Raw genomic sequence first — 19777 nt, forward strand, 5'->3', positions numbered from 1 at the left:
TATATTGGTCTGTTTTCCGGTTCTCTAACTCTTTCATCATCTCCAATCAACTGTTAAGCTCATCCATTAAGTTTTCATTCTTTTCAGTTCTAGGATTTCTGTTTAGTTCTGTTTCATAATTTTCATTTCTCAGTTGAGATTTCCATTCATTAAGACCATGTTTTCTCAACTTCCTCTCACAGTGGGTAACAGATGAAATAGGTCTATTTATTATTATTATTATTAGAGCTATTCCTGTTTTCTTTTGATTAATACTTAATATTTTTAATCCTTTCACTTTCAACTTTTTATGTTATTATTCATTGCGTATGTTTTAAGCAGTATATAACTGGAGCTGTTTATATTTTATAAAATAATCTTATAATCTGTCTTTTAATTGGCAATTTTAATTAATTTATGTATATTATGATTATTGATGTATTTGCAGTGATGCCTGTTCATTTTCTTTGTATTTTCTGTTTGTACTTTTCTGTGCCCCTTTTTTCTCTTTTCTTGTTTGTTCTCCTTTAAAAAAAAATAAGGTTTTTGCAGTTATTTTTTTCCTATGATGCTTTCCCTCTGTATTAATTGGGGAGTTTTTTCATGGTTTATTCTTGAGATACTACCATAGACTTTTTTTTTTTAATTTATTTTTTTTAAATTTTAGTGAGTTTTTTTTTTTTATACAGCAGGTTCTTATTAGTTATCTATTTTATACATATTAGTGTATAGATGTCAATCCCAATCTCCCAATTCATCCCACCACCCCCCACCCCCCGCTATCCCCCCTTGGTGTTCATACGTTTGTTCTCTACATCTGTGTCTCTATTTCTGCCTTGCACACCGGTTCATCTGTACCATTTTTCTAGATTCCACATATATGCATTAATATACGATATTTGTTTTTCTCTTTCTGACTTTCTTCACTCTGTATGACAGTCTCTAGGTCCATCCACGTCTCTACAAATGATCCAATTTTGTTCCTTTTTATGGCTGAGTAATATTCCGTTGTATATAAGTACCACATCTTCTTTATCCATTCGTCTGTCGATGGGTATTTAGGTTGCTTCCATGACCTGGCTATTGTAAGTAGTGCTGCAGTGAATATTGGGGTGCATGTGTCTTTTTGAATTATGGTTTTCTCTGGGTATATGCCCAGTAGTGGGATTGCTGGGTCATATACCATAGACTTTTAAGTTAACAAAACTGAAAGTTATCAATATTTTAATTGCCCTCCAAGAAATACAAATACTTAAAAATATTTTAACTCTAGTGACCACTCCTCCCTCACTTAAACATTTTGGTTTTTCAGATTTCAATTTTTTTCTTGTTTAAACCCACAAATTACAAACTAATATTATTTTTAGCATGAGAATTGTTTGCTTACATTTATTTACTTCCATGTTTACCAATACTTGTAAATCATTCCTTCTGTCATCTCGGATCTCCATTTTGAGATTTTTTTTTTTTTTTTTTTTTTTACTTTTCTGTGACATAGTTTTTCAGAGTGTCTTTATTGAAAGAGTGCTGGCAATGAACTCTCTCTGCTACTTTTTATTCTTTATTTCATCTTCATTCTTGAAGTATAGTTTTGCTGGACATACAATACTAGATGACAGCTACATTTTCTCTGTATTTTGAAGATAATATTCTACTGTCTTCTGGCTTTTGTTGTTACTGGTGAGAATTCTCTAGTCAAATCTAATTGTAATCTGTCCTTTTTCTCTCTGGCTGTTTTGAAATCTTTTCTTTGGCTTTATTTTGCAGTTTACTACAGTGCATTTAGGTGTTGAGTTCTTTTTGTTTATACTAGTTGGTATATATTGTGTTTCTTGAATCTTGATCCAAATTTTTTGTCCATTTTTGAAAATTCTCAGCTCTTATCTCTTCAAATATTGTTTCTGTTATTGGTTATTTCTGCTGATTGTCACTCTTAGAGATGTATTTCTTCATGTATATGGTAAATTTTGATCGTGAGCTTTGTGTTTTTTTTTTTCAGATTTAATCTGTGAGAGTCCAGAGGACCTCAATTGAAGATGGTTTCCTCATGAGGCCATTTGAATATGAATTCTGCCAGGAAGTAGGGTGCACTTTTGTCCTGGATAACATTATCCACTTTTCAGAGTACCAGTACTTAAGTACTCATTACAGACACATTTTATTCACCTGGCCTTGTGAGGGGAAAGGGGTTCTAGTAATTTCTTGATTGGCTTATCTGTTATCCTCCTGATTCTAACTTTACCTTCACTCCTCAGTCCTTCTGGAGCTATCCAGTGTTGTCAATTCCTCAGCCTTTTGCAGGAGTTCTACAGTGTCATTACCACCCATGCCGCTCTCAGTTTTGTGACTAACGGCTGGCTTCCTGTGCTTCCAAATCCTTGAACTTTTATTGTTCTACAGAGTCTTTTTGAGAAGTGTCTTTAACTCTATTTACAACTCCCTTGTTTTATGCAGTGTAGTGTGAATGACAGATACCATGTTCTCCAAGCCACATTGTGTTCTCATGCTCTATGGCTTTCTTTGGATTAAACTCAGGCTGTTGCTTTAGAATGAATCGTGCCCTGCCCCCTGTCCCCCCACCTTCTTGAGAGTTCCCAGACTTTTTTGTAAACTGGCTCTTAGCAGGACTGACCCTGCCCATAACCCCAGTCATGTGCAAAATCTCTCTTATCTTTCTTTCCTGGAGTGGTCCCAGTGAAGGCTCAGCTGGGAGTCATGCTTAGGAAGAATAATGTTGTATGTAAGTGATTTTAAAAAGTAGTGATTTACTCAGGGTTCATCTTTCTAAAATAAAACCACCAAAGTTAATTGAAACTATAGTAACAGGCAGAAAAGTATCAGTCATACTTTCTCTTATTTGTTAAACACTTATACTATGGTCATTGTTACTAGATTTATAGCTAAGTCATTATTATTATTATTATTATTTTATAGGCCTGAATTGGCATATTTAATTAAAATCTGTGGAATGAGGCTTGGCACAGTGCTTTCCTAACTACCTGATCTAAGGCATCTGTTAGATTGGCACTGTGTACTTACCAGCGGTCTTGCCATCATTATTATGGGGCAGCCAGAGGAGTGGTAAGCCTCTAATGAATGCAGCCAAAAAAGGACTACTGCTTCCATAGTTGGTGCTGCCTCATTTGACTTCCTTTAGCTGTGGGCCTGCCTCTTCTGGCCCCTCACTCCCATTCAGAGTGACTGTGAAGCCACATTCCAGCCCTGTCCTCTGCACAGAGGTTCATATGGATCTTCTGTTCATAGTCATACTTCTGACCTCTCTCATTTCCTTTAAGGACTTTTTTTTTTTTAATCTGCTGTTATTGTGCTGGTGATCCATAAAGTTTATTGTGAAAAGAATTATACTTTAAAAGCTGTTGTGGTAGCTAGAGACACATATAGGATAAAATAGGCAATGGGTAGGAAGCGTTAAGAATAAGCATCTTTTATTTGCTATTGACTTATTTTTTTCTTCCAGTTTTATTGAGATATGATTGACATACAGCACTGTATAAGTTTAAGGTATACAGCAAAATAATTGACCTATATACATCGTGAAATGATTACTACAGTAAGTTTGGTGAATTTACTGCATTTTTTGTTTAATGGGTATAGAGTTTCAATTTCACAAATTGAAAACGCTCTGGAGATCTTTTCCCAACAATGTGAATATATTTAACACTACTGAACTGTACATCTAAAAATGGCTAATTTGACAAATTTTGTTACATGTTTTTTAGTACAATAAAAAAAAGAATGAGCATCTTTTGTGGGATATAGATTTAAAAGGTTAAGGGCAGGGTTTTGGATTTTTTTACCTTATTTATTTGTACTTGGTTCTATTTTCTCATCCTTTACCACAACTTGAATTAACAGATTAGAGTTATTGGAGGGTTTACTAGAGCAGAGGAGATGTACAGCAAACTGAAATTTATTCATTTAACATTTATTGAGCAGCTCCTATGTAGCAGGCTCTGTGCTTTTAGTTTATAATTCAGAGAAGTAAGGGGCATGTGCCCCAGAGGAGAGACAGGTGAAAGAGTACAAGTATTGCCACTTATGCTGAAAGAACTGTAGAAGGGGAAAGTTATGCATACCATGAACATTTTATCAGTAACTTAAAGCATATAGATATACAGTCATTCATCAAATTTTCAAAACCTAATTATGGAAAATTTCAGTTATATACAAAAGTAGAGGAATAATACGATGAGCTACTGTTTGTCCATCCCCCAGCTGGCATCCACTCACAGCCTCTTTTGTTTCCTTGTATTCCTTCTCCCACTGCATATTTCAAGCAAATTCTAGTTATCATATAATTTTATCTAAATATTTCAGTACTTTCACTGAAAGATAAGGGCTGTTTTCTTAGAATTGACCACAGAACTGCTATCACTCCAAAGTTATTTCATACTTTTTTTTTCAGTTGATTTGTTTGAATCAGGATCTGATCATAGTCCATCCATACATTACATTCAGTTGATGTGTTTTCTTAAAATTATCTTTTAATCTATAGCTTCTCCTTCTTATTTATTTTCTTTGTTCTTGAAATGTGTCTGCTGAATAAATCTTGTCATTTATCTTGTAGAACTGCCCATACTGTGAACTTTGCTGAATGCATCCCAGTGGTGTCATTTAATATGTTCATCCTCCTACCCCACCGTTAGTTTTAGAGGTTTAAGTTCTTTTTTTCTTTTTTGCAAGAATCTTTCATAGACAGTGGTTTCCAACAGCACATAATGTCTGATTGTTGTTTTTTCTTTGTGATATTAGTGGCCACTTATAATTTGCATTATTTAATTGGGGCTTGCAAGATGTTGCTGTTCTAGTTTCATCATTCCCTCTTCATTTATTAGCTTTTAGTTTACTTCCATAGAGAAGTTTCTCTTTATCAACTATTTGGTTACCTGGAGGTACAGTTCATACAGGGAAAACAGGTTAAATGACTGATTCTTTTCCTTTGTTTATAACTCTTGGAAGGTCCTTAGTATCTCCAAAGATGGTCAAATGATTTTTTTCTTTATTTTTAAAAATATCGTTAGGAACACATGAATTTTACACATTTGATTATTTTTTAATCAAAAATTTTTTTTAATAAAGTTATTTATTTATTTTTGGCTGCATTGGGTCTTCATTGTTGGGTCTTAGTTGCTGAGCGCGGGCTTTCTCTAATTGTGGTGAGCGGGGGCTACTCGTCATTGCGGTGCGTGGGTTATTTTTTTTCATTGCGTGGCTTCTCTTGTTGCAGAGCTTGGGCTCTAGGCACACAGGCTTCAGAAGTTGTGGCACGCGGGCTCTAGAACGCAGGCTCAGTAGTTGTGGCGTGTGGGCTTAGTTGCTCCGCGGCATGTGGGATCTTCCCAGACCAGGGTTCAAACCCGTGTCCCCTGCATTGGCAGGCAGATTCTCAACCACTGCACCACCAGGGAAGTCCCTCAAGTTGTTTTTTTATGGATGATCAAGTTGTCCCTTCTTTGACCAGTGAGAACACCTTCAGGTTGGCTCCTGGGTCCTTTTGATATGAATGCCTTTGATAGCTTCTTGCTTCCTGGTGTGACAAGATATCCATGCTCAGCTTGTATATTTACAGCTGTAGCTCTGGAATAAGCCCTTTCTTCAATGAGCTGTGGTTCCTTTTAATGGGAAGTTGTATTTAGAGACCGCAGTTTGGATACCACAGGTCAGTTGTTGCTTCTTTTAAGAGAAAATACTTCATGAGTTTCATACTGATTTTTCAAACTTAAATGTAGAAATAGAGGATTCTACTGAACTTATTTGATTTCATATTTGCTGAAAATCTTGGTCCATAATAATATTGATACTTATTGATAATAAGTAATGGTACTTATTTATCAGTATTATATTAACAATATGATTACTGAAAACCGTTTAAGAATTCTAAAACATTTTCTCCCATTCTTTTTATTCTTAGCATGGTTTCTTCTAGGGATGTACTGTGAAATTGTGTTTTAAATTATTTGAAATAATTCCTTTTTGCTTGGTTACACCAGCAATTCAATAAGTATTTAGCTTTGTTTCATTCACTTTTGAATTTCAGGGATTAAAATTTTTTTTGATTTTGTTGTTGTTGTTAATAATTATGGAAAACACGTAGATGGTCCCAGAGCCAAGCCTCCAGAACAAGGCAGAATCAGAAAGTCTAGCTTTGATCTTTGCCTCCTCCGTTCTATGCCTTTCTCTCCCACACTCCATTTAAAATATATAAGCAAGTATGTGTACATGAATGTGCACATGTACACATTTGTTTCTGCCTCCCAACACCATCTTAGATGAATGGCAGCACACTGTATATGATTTTCTTTCCTTGCTTTTTACTCTTCCTGCTGTTTCCTGGAGATCACTCACCACAAGTATATAGAGACATTCTTTATGCCTTTTTGCAGCTATATCATATTCCACTGTGTGAATGTGCTGTAGTTTATTCAGCCAGTCCCATATTAATAGACATTTTGGTTGTCTTTAGTCTTTTGCTGTTACAGATAGTACTGTATTTAATACCTGGTATGTCTGTATTTTTTTTTTTAATTTTGCCACCCTATAGGGGGATTTCAATTTTAATATTATATTAATTGGCACACAGGTGGTAGAATGTAAAAATCTTAGATTTACTGTTTGTTCTGTGATCCTGAAACCTATTCTTTTTAGTTTTCTCCCTCTAGATAACACTTTCCAGTGACAAAAACTATAGTTAGAAAAACATGTTTCAGTCAGTCATCAAAATAGTAGTAACCCAAGACCTAGTTTAAAAGTGATATAAGTGTAAATCAGGAAACAGTTATTTGTTTTTAAAGTTAACTATCGCTTCTCAGAGGTTTTTACCTCATTATAAATCCCTTTTCTTTGAGAAGACACATAACATATCTGAACCAAAGAAATGGACAGGCATCTGTTTTCATAGGGATAAGAAAGCCAGCATGACCTGCAGACACTGAAATAGCTCATCTAATGTTTTCTGAGCACCTATAAATACCAGGCCCCTACAGGGAAACAGGAAATTTTAGAAGAGGACTGATGCTATCCATTCCCTTCCTAAAATACATTAGCTAATACTCAGAACATACAGAATGGTCACATTTAGTAAGCTACTCTCAGCAATATGTACATGTCTGCTCCCACCAGCTGAGTTATGAGCATATCAAAAATCTGTTTATACCTGTTAAAGTAACCAGATTAGGCCCAAGATGGAGTCGCTCATGCTAAACCTCATGTCAGGAAACCAAAACTTCACTAAATTTCTGCACTTGACTGTCCCAGAAAAGGAAGGCCTAGGTCAACCAATCAGCATTTCCTGCTCAACACAAGTTACCCTACCTGGCTCCAAGGCTTCCCTTTGCTCCACATAAGGAAAGTAACCTGCTTTAATCAATCAGCAAATGCCCAGTATAGCTTCCTTGTTCCTGCTCACTTTGGTTTATAAAAATCTCTCGCTTAGTTCACCTGAGCTCCTTTCTGCTAGACAGGGTGCTGCCCAATTTGTGAATCATTGAATGAAAGCCTAATAGATGAGTAAATTTTCTGTGGAAAATTTTCTTTTAACATACCCAAACCTGTTTATGTCGGCTGTACTTGTTATTGCAATTGTATAATTTAATTTAACACTATGTAAACTAATCACAAGTGAGCGAAAATGTGGCTACAAAAATAAGAAGTTACTATTTCCATAAAAAATAATTGAATACTTTGGAAATTTTTCATAAAGGCATATTATTTTCCTTAAAAATTTTTGACAAATTGGTTATAAGTAAAACAATTACAAAAGACCAGGAAAAAACACTCTAGAAGACTAGAATTCTGTGCTCAGATTGCTTCAAAAGTTTCTGAAGTCTCAATCTACTTTAAAGAAATTGAAACTAGAAAATACAGAAGTTACTGTACGGGTATAGCTAATACAAGAACAGTGATCTAGAACTCCAATCAGTGGACCCATACGCAAAGAAAAGACTCCAAACCTTGGTCAAAATACTGGTCTCCTGAATTCCCCACTACTAGCAGAATAATCCATCAGCAGCAGTAATTTTGCATCTGAATGCTTCCTGAATGCAAGTTATTCTACTTAAAATTGAAATCCCCCTATAGGGGTGGCAAAATTAAAAAAAAACAACAACATACATACTAGGTATTAGATACAGTACGATTTGTAATAACAAGAGACTAAAGACAACCAAAATGTCTATTAATATGGGACTGGTTGAATAAACTACAGCACATTCACACAGTGGAATATGATATAGCTGCAAAAAGGCATAAAGAATGTCTCTATATACTTGTGGTGAGTGATCTCCAGGAAACAGCAGGAAGAGTAAAAAGCAAGGAAAGAAAATCATATACAGTGTGCTGCCATTCATCTAAGATGGTGTTGGGAGGCAGAAACAAATGTGTACATATGTACATTTGTGCACACACACTTGCTTATATGTTTTAAATGGAGTGTGGGAGAGAGAGGCATAGAACAGAGGGGGCAAGGATCAAAGCTAGACTTTCTGATTCTGCCTTGTTCTGCAAACTTGGCTCTGGGACCATTTTCCTCTGGGGCCAACATGGCTTTCTTTCAACTTATGGGTTGTTATGCATTACCGTGCAAATCACAGTAACTGGGGCCGAAAGGTTAGGAAACTGGAAGGATTCAAGGTTTAGTCATAAAGAAACACCAGTTAGGGCTTCCCTGGTGGCGCAGTGGTTAAGAATCTGCCTGCCAATGCAGGGGACACAGATTCGATCCCTGGTCCCGGAAGACCCCACATGCTGTGGAGCAGCTAAGCCTGTGGGCCACAACTACTGAGCCTGTGCTCTAGAGCCCGTGAGCCACAACTACTGAGCTCACATGCCACAACTACTGAAGCCCGTGCGCCTAGAGCCCGTGCTCTGCAACAAGAGAAGCCACTGCAACGAGAAGCCCACGTACCGCAACGAAGAGTAGCCCCCGCTCGCCGCAACTAGAGAAGGCCCGCGTGCAGCAATGAAGACCCAGTGCAGCCAAAAATAAATAAATTAATAAATTAATTAATTATAAATAAAAAAAAAAAACACCAGTTAACATTTTAGAAATATTTCACCCCTGCTGTATATAGAACATTGTAGGGAATACTAAAGAAATATATGATAATCCAGAACACTATAAGGAATGCTAAAGAAATATGTAATGGTCCAGAGAGAATTCAGCCTTTTAAGTAGGCCAAGCTTTATACACTGTAGGGAATAATCTATAACTAGATAGTATTTTGTGTTAGTGTTCTCCAAAGAAACAGAAGGAATAGTATATACACAGATAGATGGATAGAGAGAGATTTTTATTGATTGATTTTAAGAAGTTGGCTCATGCGATTGTAGAGGTTGCCAAGTCCAAAACCTGCAGGGTAGGCTGGCAGGCTGGGGACCCAGAGAAGAGTTGAATCTGGAGTTTGAGACCACAGGTCTGCTGGCAGACCCTCTTCTTCCAGGGGAGGTCAAGGTTTTTTTTTTTGTTTGTATGTTTGTTTTGTTAAGGCCTTCAGATGATTAGATGAGGCCTACCCACATTATGGAGGGTAATCTCCTTTACACAAAGTCTGCTGATTTAAATGTTAATCATATCTAAAAATATACCTTCACAGAAACCTCTAGAATAATGTTTGACCAAATATCTGGGTACTGTGGCCTGTTCAAGTTGACACATAAAATTAGCGAGCACATATACTGAAGGACCGTTTTGTGTATAATTAAACGTCAAACTGTAAAGAATATTGGGTACGTGTTGTGGGTAGTAAGGTAGGGGTGGGGGAGCTTGTTTTGGTGTTTCTTTGCTCACAGAGGAGATAAGCTTTGAGATGTGCTCTGAAGGCCAGGGAGTTTTTGCCCTGGTGTGCAGAGTGTGAACAGCATCCCAAGAGGGTGGATCAGAATGAACAAGGGTAGAGTTGACCGTGGCATGGGCAGGGGTCTTCGGGAAGATTTGTCCTGGCTGGACAGATACTTCTGGGATGGTGAGGCAAGCCCTGCTCTGGTTTCTCTACTTTACTGCATTAAGTAGAGAAGATGCTTGCTCCAGCCTGGGATGACAGCTGGCTGGTGCAGGGCTGTCTGTACCACCAGCATTGTATGCTACGTTATATAGTGTGATGTGATGAGAATTCTTTTTGCAGGAAATATTTCAAATAAAATATAGCTGCCTTAGGTTTTTCTGTTATAAAATATGGTCAGAATTCTTTCTTCTGTCAATTTAATGAATTTGCTTCAAAAGATCTATATGTTTCATATGTTTGTGAAGAAACATGAGATCTTCAAATGATGTGAATTGCTGCCAGTAGTAATTCTAGTCTTTATAAGCCTTGAAATATTTTTGGATCCATTATTTTGAAGTAGAAATATAGCCCAGTAACTTTTCCCTCCACATTTCAAATTAAAGAACATAATTGGGACTTCCCTGGTGGCGCAGTGGTTGAGAATCTGCCTGCCAGTGCAGGAGACACAAGTTCGAGCCCTGGTCCGGGAAGGTCCCACATGCCATGGAGTGACTAAGCCCGTGTGCCACAACTACTGAGCCTGCACTCTAGAGCCCGTGAGCCACAACTACTGAGCCTGTGTGCCACAACTACTGAAGCCCGCCCGCCCAGAGCCCATGCTCTGCAACAAGAGAAGCCACCACAATGAGAAGCCCGCGCACCGCAGCAAAGAGTAGACCCTGCTCACCGCAACTAGAGAAAGCCTACGCGCAGCAATGAAGACCCAACGCAGCCAAAAATAAATAAAAAGATAATAAATAAATTTATTTTAAAAAAGAACATAATTTATTTTTAGATGTAATAGGTGTAAAAACACTTTATAATAAAAAATTCTACCAATAAAATAATTATTATCAGAGAGAAAAATAGCAAAAACAATTTGTGGTAAATTGGTACACAGTAGCCCCCAGTGAACCACCTCCCCATGCCTCTGCCCCTTTGCAGTGTGGGTCTGTTTGTTTCTGCCATCAAATGGTAGAGTCTGTTTCCACACCCTCAGTACTGGGCTTTGCCATGTGGCTTGAACTGGCTAGTGGGGCATCAGCAGACATGATGCAGGCAGAAGCACCATGTGTAGTGGGCCAGCTCTCTTGGCATGCTGCCTCCATTATGTGAAGAAGGCTGTGAGGAAGGCCACGTGGAAAGGGAGGCCCAGCCTTCCTCACTGAGCCCAATCCCCAGCTGACCTGGGCCCAATGCAGCAGCACGAGTAAGTCAGGTAAGAGCAGCAGAAGAGCTGCCCAGTCAACTCATGGAATTGTGAGAAATAGGAAATTGTTGCTGCTTAAGCAGCAAAGTTTGAGGTAGTTTGTTATCCAGCAGTGGCAAACAGAAACATCCTTTGACTAATGGCAGGAATTTATCCCTGTAATTCTAATTCTGGCTTCCTTACTGAACCCTCAGGGATCCTACAGTCCAGTGAAGGAGGCAAAATGTAAGCAGGTCACTCCATTACGGTGTGGTGAATGCCCAGGGGGGTGGTCTGGGCTGATGCAGCCTTGACTTTTCCTCCATCCCCCTTTCCTCATCTGTAAAGATCAGATTTTTCTCTGCAAGACAAGCATTAAAGGGCACGTGAGGAACTGCAGGAAGTAGACTAGTTCTGTACTTCATTGAAGGTATTTTCCATCTCTTAAGTCCGTCAGACTCTCACTTCCCTTTCTCAGAAGTGAAATGCTGAAAGAACCCCAACAAATCTCTTTTCCTTTTGTTTGTTAGCTACTAGTGTTTTCAGTATTCTTGTATTTGTCCTGAAGAATGCCCATGGGTATTCCTCCTTAACTTTCTTCAGGTTCAGAATCTTCTGGAAGAATCAGACATCATAGGCCCTTTTCCTTGTAATCATCCCTGGTTCACCTAATTCACACAGATAGTGGAGTGGTTCTGCTGAGGTCTCCCTGAGTCACTGGAGAAGTCACAGATGGCGCACACTGTCTGGAGCTGAGTCCCGCCTGCCCCACGTTATCTTCTCACTCACTCCCATCAGCCTTGGCCTACCCCTCTCTTACTCTGCTCCTTGAGATTCTCAGTTGCACACAGCGGCCTTCAGTCTGCAGCACTCTCCTCTCTCCCGGCCAAGCACTTACGTTTGGCTTAGGACTTCCAGCACCAGGCTCCCTCAGTTTTCCTTAGTGGCCCATTCTCCCACTGGGCAGCATTGTTGGACATACCTGGCGTCCACTCTGTCTCTCTTCTTGGCTCCAGCCTTTGAGGTTGCATGTTAGAAAATTACCTTGAATAATCTACTGGAGTAGTTTAAAGATACAGCTTTAGTTTTATATAGTTATAATAGTTTAAGGTTATGTTATTATATATGTAATTTATAACATATAGTTTAAGCATATGGACTATAATTTTAAAATGCAATATTTTTCTGTGGCTTGTGTTATAAATTTGCAAGTCAACTCGAAATGATAAAGTTAAATATTTGTTATAAATTGGACCCAGCTATTTCAGGCACATCTTACTGCCTTGAAATATCTAAAATTATTATTTTTGTCTAATTTGTAGCATGTATACCCATTACTTTGGTCAAATGTCCCTCCATGTAGACAAAATTGCAGCAGAAAGCATGTTACTATTTAGTACTTCAAATGTGGATTCCGTGTTATTGTTTCTATCCATGGTGATCATAATAACTCTTCTTTACCATAACAAAGCCAGCAAGCAACACACCAGGATTTATCTTTTTCTTTCCAACAGCTGTGCTACAGTGAGATGAAAAAGAAAAAACCTACATATTTTAGATTCACCTTGTAAGTCACCACAGGCTACTATATTTAGTGAAATATGGCGAAGAGACCTTGGGCAAGTTGCTTAACTTCTCTAAGCCATGTGTGAATTGGAGATAAGACAGTTTCTCTACCCTCTGGTACTGCTGTGAGAATCAAATGAGATAATGCATGTAAAACACTTATGATTTTCACGTGCTTTCATCTGTTGTGTTTTTCCTCCAGCATTACTATTCAAAGGTAGTATTTCTGTACTTCTCAGTTTGTTTCTCTTGCTTTATCATTTTTAAACTGTTTATACTTTGGATTTCATTTTCTAGTTATCCTCAGCATTGCTTATTTGTTATTTTTTTATGTAACATTGATCTTACACTTTATTACCTCTAGTCATACTCTGAAGCATCCTAGGAGATTTTAAAACTAACAAAATCTTTTTTCTGTTTCTGAGCAAATTTGTTTAGTCTTTGGGATATGTTTGTGTATTTTATGATTTTTTTCTTCACTTTTGGTAATTGCACACATATCTTCTGCTAGTTACTGCTTTATTCTGTTGCATTTAAATTTTTAAATTCATTTTGATATTTTTTAAATAAGCTCATTGTTCTTGAAGCTAATAGTGTTAACAGACCAAGTCAAACAAAGCTTTGTCTCAGACTGCTTTTTAGTGGGTGGCATATGGAGACCTTGTGGTATTACTCTACCATCTTCCCTAAAATTCTCAGAACTCTGAACTTTAATTTTGGTCTTAATTTCAGTAAAGAGTGGGAGTAGGGTAAGTTTGATACTTTAAGGTTTGTGCCTTGCTACCTATTGGTCTAGTGAGGGCAAGACAGTGGCCAGATGTGAGTTGCTTGTGAGAGAGCTTTCTTCCCTGGTTGAGTGAAGGGTAAAGGCTTTGAGGAGATACCGTTAAGTGTGATAGCATGTTTTATGCCCTTCTTTGACTCTGTAGATATGTCCTTAGTAACTTGCTACCTGTTCTTCATTGGATTTTTTTTTTTCTTCATTGGATTTTTGACTCAAAGATTGAAGTTACTTATCGGTAACTTATGAAGCTTAAGTTTTCCTCTGTCTTAAAAGAGCTTTTATCAGCAATTCTTAACAACTTGTAATTGTGGCCTTTTAGAATTATTCTTAAAAATACTTGGATTGCATTTTGAATTCCATTACAATTTTGGACTTAGTCTGATGTGGTCAATCTGCTGCAGATATTTAAAGATCAGTTGTTTCTTCCCAATTGAGATGAATTGTAAAAGGATGAAAAATACCGAATTTTTGTTTGTGTTGTCTAAATTTCCACTATGCTACTTAATCAGCATTTGAGACAGTGAACAGTATTCGTTATAGTTTGAGTAACAAGTGAAATTCCCAGCTAGTTTTGGCTCCTGTCTGAGAAAGATTGGTTCAGTCAGTATTTACTGAATGGATTTTATGTGATTGCATTGGGCTAGAGAGTGCTGATACAGGGTGAGCAAAATGAGATAGGATCTCTGCCTTTAGGGAGCTTACAGCCCAGTAAGGGAGAACGTCATTAATTAAAGAATTCAATAAGTGTAAAATTCCAATTGTGATAATTGTTAATGAAGTAGAGGTTCTTCATTGATGCTGTAAAGACCAGTAAATGTGGGATTTTCTGAGGATGGTCAGATGTTAATTAGATCATGAGGGGCAGGAAGAGCATTGTAGGCAGGGAACAGCATACATGAAGGCCCTGTGGTAGAAGGAGCTGCAAAGTCTTAGGAGACTGAAAGAAGGCCACTGTTGCTAGACTGTAGTGGGAGAGGGTGGTACAAAATGGGGTTGGACAGATAAATAGGGGTCAAACCACATAGGGCCTCTTAGGCTGTGTAAAATGAGCATCTTGAGGAATAATTTAGATACAGTATAATTCACTCATTGTAAGTACACACTCAGTGAGGTTAGTAAATTTAGAGTTGTGCATCCATTTGATTGCCCCCAAAAATTCCCTCGTGCATGTTTGTAGTTGATGCCTATTCCTGCCCCAACCCACTGATCTGCTTTCTGTCCCTATGAATTTGCCTTTTCAAGAAACATCATAAAAATAGAATCATACAATTTGTAGTCTTTTGTGTCTGACTGCTTTCACTTTACATAATGTTTTTGAGGTTCATCCATGTTGTAACATTTATCATTGGTTTGTTCTTTTTAATTGCTAAGTAGTATTCCATTGTGTGGAGATGCCACATTTTGTCTGTATATCTGTTGATGGACATTTGGAACGTTTCCAGTTTTTGGCTATTATGAATAATGCTGCTGTGAACATTCATATACAGTATGTCCACAGAGGACATATGTCTTTATGTGTCTTGAGTCAGTTCCCAGGAGTGGAATTGCTGGGTTGTATGATAAGTTTATGCTTGACTTACTAAGAAACTGCCAAACTGTTTTCCAAGGTTTCTATACCACTTCACATTCTCAAGGGCAGTATATGAGGGCTCCAGTTTCTCTACATCCTATAGTTGATGTTGACTGTCTTTTTGATTATAGCTCTTCTAGGGGGGATATAGTATTATCTCATTGTGGTTTTAATTTGCAGATCATTTCATGAGCTTACTAGCTATTCATTTATCTCCTTTGGTGAAATGACTATTAAAAACTTTTGCCCATCTTTAAATTGGGTTGTCTTCTTGAGTTGTAGGAGTTCTTTAGATATTATGGATACAAGTCTTTTATCAGATAGATGATTGTCACATTTTTTTTTCCCAGTCCATCTTTTCAGTTTTCTTAATGGTGCCTTTTAAAAGCACAAAAGTCTTAAATTTGATCAAGTCTGGTTTATCAGTATTTTCAAGTAAAATGTGCAGAGGTGGTCAGTGAAGCCAAAGATGTGGATTAGATAACTCAGGAAAAGGGAACACAGAATGAGAAAGGGAGAGGGTAAACTGGAGCTTTGAGGAATCCTAATATTTACTGTTGTGCGAATGAGTAAGTATTTCAAGTCAAATTACATGGGCCCAGAAAATGTCCTTTAGGCTTAACAGCCATGGAGAGTGCTGTTAACCTTACTATGCTGAAGCCAGATTGCAATGAGATGAAACGTGCATGGAAGGTAAAGAAATGTTGAAGGTGAGTGTAGAAGAGCTCGAGGGTATGGAAGAAGAGCTCTGTCTTGCTCTAGAAAAGCAGGATAGATGTGGTTATCCCAGGAGTTGAATGATGAATCAAATGAAGTTTTCTGTTTCTTTTTCCTCTCTTTCTCTTTAAAATTTTCGATGAGAGAGGGAATTTCCTTACTCAGCACCTAAATAGTGACCCAGGTATAATGCCACAATTGGAAAATATGTTGTATAGGTATTGCTCCATTTAAGGTCACATGAGTCTCCTGCCTGTTTTCTCTTTATACTTTCTCTCCATTTATTTATTCTAAATATTTTCAAAATGAAAAAAGTAATAAATGCACATAGCTTTTTGAAAAGTGAAATGGAGGCCCAAACTCTCTCATCTAAAATTCTTAGGTCAGAAATATTTTAGACTTCAGAAATTTTCAGATTTTAGAAAGGTAGTCTATATATAGTATTAATTAGTGAGTACTCTTCTTGGGGTAATACCTGTAAAACACATTAATATTTCTTCATTGAAGCATAATATTTATGCTGAGTTACATAAGTAGAGACTATAAATAGCTTCCTGTCAGTTCAGGTCAGGTTTTGGCCCCCAGGGAGTTTGTATAAGATTAGGTCTTAATATTAAATATAAGTAAAGAAAAGCTAGGGTTTTGTTTTGCTTTGTTTTGGTATTTTTCTGAATTTTAGAACTGTGGGTAGGAGATGGTAGTACCCAAAGTCCTGTAATGAAAACCAGTAGTCCTTTGCTCCACTCCTTCACAGCCCTTGTCTTGTTCCACAGAGGCAGCTATGTGTATGCAATAGTTGTATCTTCTGATTGTTGCCTCCATGTTTTCAGATGATATGCTTATACTGTTTCTTGACTTACAAATATTAGACATTATCTCTTGACTTTCTTTTATACCCCATCTCTCTTCTCTCCATCCTCCAGATTTGGTTATGTCACGAAGTTGTTTACACGAAGTTGTTTATATCATTAAAATGTTTACACCATTATCAGTATTGAAATATTGTTCATTTTAGAGCCAAATGATTATATTTTCTTTCTACTATAGTTTTGTTGTTGTTACTTTATGTTTTTACTTGTATGATCATTATTATACTTATCCTTAATTCTTCTGAGGTGTCCATGATATTATCTGTCACTCCATCTTCCCTGTTGAGACTTCTTGTATTCTGGAGACCTGCCCCTGGAAGTGTTCCATATGCCTGCTCCACTTTGTACCAGTAGTCTTTAGGCCTGCTGTGCAGGTACAATCCTGGAACTTGCACTTTGTGCCTCTCCTAACTTATAATGACTGTTTTGTGTATTCTGTGTTTTTCTCTTCCTTGATTTAGTCCTTTATTTTGATAGAGTACATCTTCCAAGAATTTCCTTTAGAAGGGTGCATGGGAAATTTATTTTCTGGCTGTACATCTAAGAGGATGTTGGTTGACTTGTTTAAAAGGAATTTTTTAAACTTTAGAAAGTTATCTTTATCTCTCCTAGGTTTTTTTCTTTTTGTATGTATGTGTGTGTGTATGTATGTATGTATTACTTCGCTTTTTTCATTTGGAGCTCTTCTCCTAAGTTTGATCAGTAAATGAGAAAGGCTAAGAACAGTTTGTGGAATGGGGGAGCAGAGGTTGGATTGCATTGAACTGAGTTGTGGAAGCAAGAAAGTGAAGAGCATTGTAGATATAATTTAGAAAGTTTGGTTATAGAGGGAAAGAGAATAGGAGCATTGAAAGCATTTTTACTTTTTTTTTTAAACATCTTTATTGGAGTATAATTGCTTTACATTGTTGTGTTAGTTACTGCTGTATAACAAAGTGAATCAGCTATATGTATACATGTATCCCCATATCCCCTCCCTCTTGCGTCTCGCACCCACCCTCCCTACCCCACCCCTCTAGGTGGTCACAAAGCACCCAGCTGATCTCCCTGTGCTATGTGGCTGCTTCCCACTAGCTGTTTTACATTTGGTAATGTATATATGTCAGTGCTACTCTCTCACTTCGTCCCAGCTTACCCATCCCCCTCCCCATGTCCTCAAGTCCATTCCCTATGTCTGCATCTTTATTCCTGTCCTGCCCCTAGGTTCTTCAGAGCCATTTTTTGTTTCTAGATTCCATATATATGTGTTAGCATATGGTATTTGTTTTTTTCTTTCTGACTTACTTCAGTCTGTACGACAGAGTCTAGGTCCATCCACCTCACTACAAATAACTCAGTTTCGTTTCTTTTTATGGCTGAGTAATATTCCATTGTATACATGTGCCACCTCTTCTTTATCCATTCATCTGTCGATGGACATTTAGGTTGGTTCCATGTCCTGGTATTGTAAATAGTGCTGCAATGAACATTGTGGTACATGACTCTTTTTGAATTATGGTTTTCTCAGGGTGTATGCCCAGTAGTGGGATTGCTGGGTCTTATGGTAGTTCTATTTGTAGTTTTTTAAGGAACCTCCATACTGTTCTCCATAGTGGCTGTATCAATTTACATTCCCACCAACAGTGCAAGAGGGTTCCCTTTTCTCCACACCCTCTCCAGCATTTATTGTTTGTAGATTTTTTGATGGTGGCCGTTCTGACTGGTGTGAGGTGATACCTCATTGTCGTTTTAATTTGCATTTCCCGTTTGTTGGCAATCTGTATCTCTTCTTTGGAGAAATGTCTATTTAGGTCTTCTGCCCATTTTTGGATTGGGTTGTTTGTTTTTTTGATGTTTAGGTGCATGAGCTGCTTGTATATTTTGGAGATTAATCCTTTGTCAGTTGCTTTGTTTGCAAATATTTTCTCCCATTCTGAGGGTTGTAATCAAGACAGTATGGTACTGGCACAAAAACAGAAATATAGATCAATGGAACAGGATAGAAGGCCCAGCGATAAACCCACGCACATATGATCACCTTATCTTTGATAAAGGAGGCAAGAATATACAGTAAAGACAGCCTCTTCAATAAGTGGTGCTGGGAAAACTGGACAGCTACCTGTAAAAGAATGAAATTAGAACACTCCCTAACACCATACACAAAAATAAACTCCAAATGGATTAAAGACCTAAATGTAAGGCCAGACACTATAAAACTCTTAGAGGAAAACATAGGCAGGACACTCTATGACATAAATCACAGCAAGATCCTTTTTGACCCACCTCCTAGAGAAATGGAAATAAAAACAAAAATAAGCAAATGGGACCTAATGAAAGTTAAAAGGTTTTGCACAGCAAAGGAAACCATAAACAAGACGAAAAGACAACCCTCAGAATGGGAGAAAATATTTGCAAACGAAGCAACTGACAAAGGATTAATCTCCAAAATATACAAGCAGCTCACGCAGCTCAATATCAAAAAAACAAACAACCCAATCCAAAAATGGGCAGAAGACCTAAATAGACATTTCTCCAAAGAAGAGATACAGATTGCCAACAAACACATGAAAGGATGCTCAGCATCACTAATCATTAGAGAAATGCAAATCAAAATTTACTTTTGTTTTTAAATATGGGAGAACCATAATGCACGTTGAAATTCTGTGTCAGTGTGAACTTTTATAATTTTTTATAGCAACTAGTGACATAGACTACTTATTCTATGCATTTTCTTGGAAAACTGATTCTATTCCTTTGTTGATGTGAATGAGCCTTTAGAAAGGATGGGGTGAAAATAATGGGGTATGAGGGTGGCTGATACAGTGAGGCCCCTGAATAGTCAGGTGAGGAGGATGGCAAAGAGCCCAGGTACACTCCTAGAGCTGAGGCCGCCTCTTCCTTTGAACTGCATAATACAATTTATTTAAATCCTGAAAGGGTTGGGGGCAGTGGACAAGTTTATATGATTGGTGGTAGGAAATTGAGGGACTTTTACAATAAATATCATTTAAACAGCAGAAGTGCCTGATCTCATGGTCAGATCCACAGGGGCTTCCTTCACACAGGAAATCTGTTGTTAAGAGAGAACAGTCTATTCTCCTCTGCTGGAAAGAAGACTTTTTCACT

The 19777-nt window shown here is 37.6% G+C and overlaps 1 protein-coding gene and 1 long non-coding RNA gene across 10 annotated transcripts in view; one reads left to right on the plus strand and one right to left on the minus strand.

The window, feature by feature from the left end:
- The window catches only part of MARCHF8 (membrane associated ring-CH-type finger 8), a 112568-nt gene that overhangs the window by 22860 nt on the left and 69931 nt on the right, over nt 1-19777 (plus strand). The gene's annotated exons all lie outside the window — the stretch shown is intronic.
- LOC309604725 lies at nt 600-18364 on the minus strand. Its single transcript, XR_014231021.1, has 2 exons — nt 10970-18364; nt 600-10939 (listed from the first exon to the last, which is right to left on the minus strand). It is a non-coding gene; the product is annotated as an uncharacterized lncRNA (long non-coding RNA).

Source organism: Balaenoptera borealis, assembly GCF_965194805.1.
Source record: "Balaenoptera borealis genome assembly, chromosome: 10".
Classification (NCBI taxonomy): Eukaryota; Metazoa; Chordata; class Mammalia; order Artiodactyla; family Balaenopteridae; genus Balaenoptera; species Balaenoptera borealis.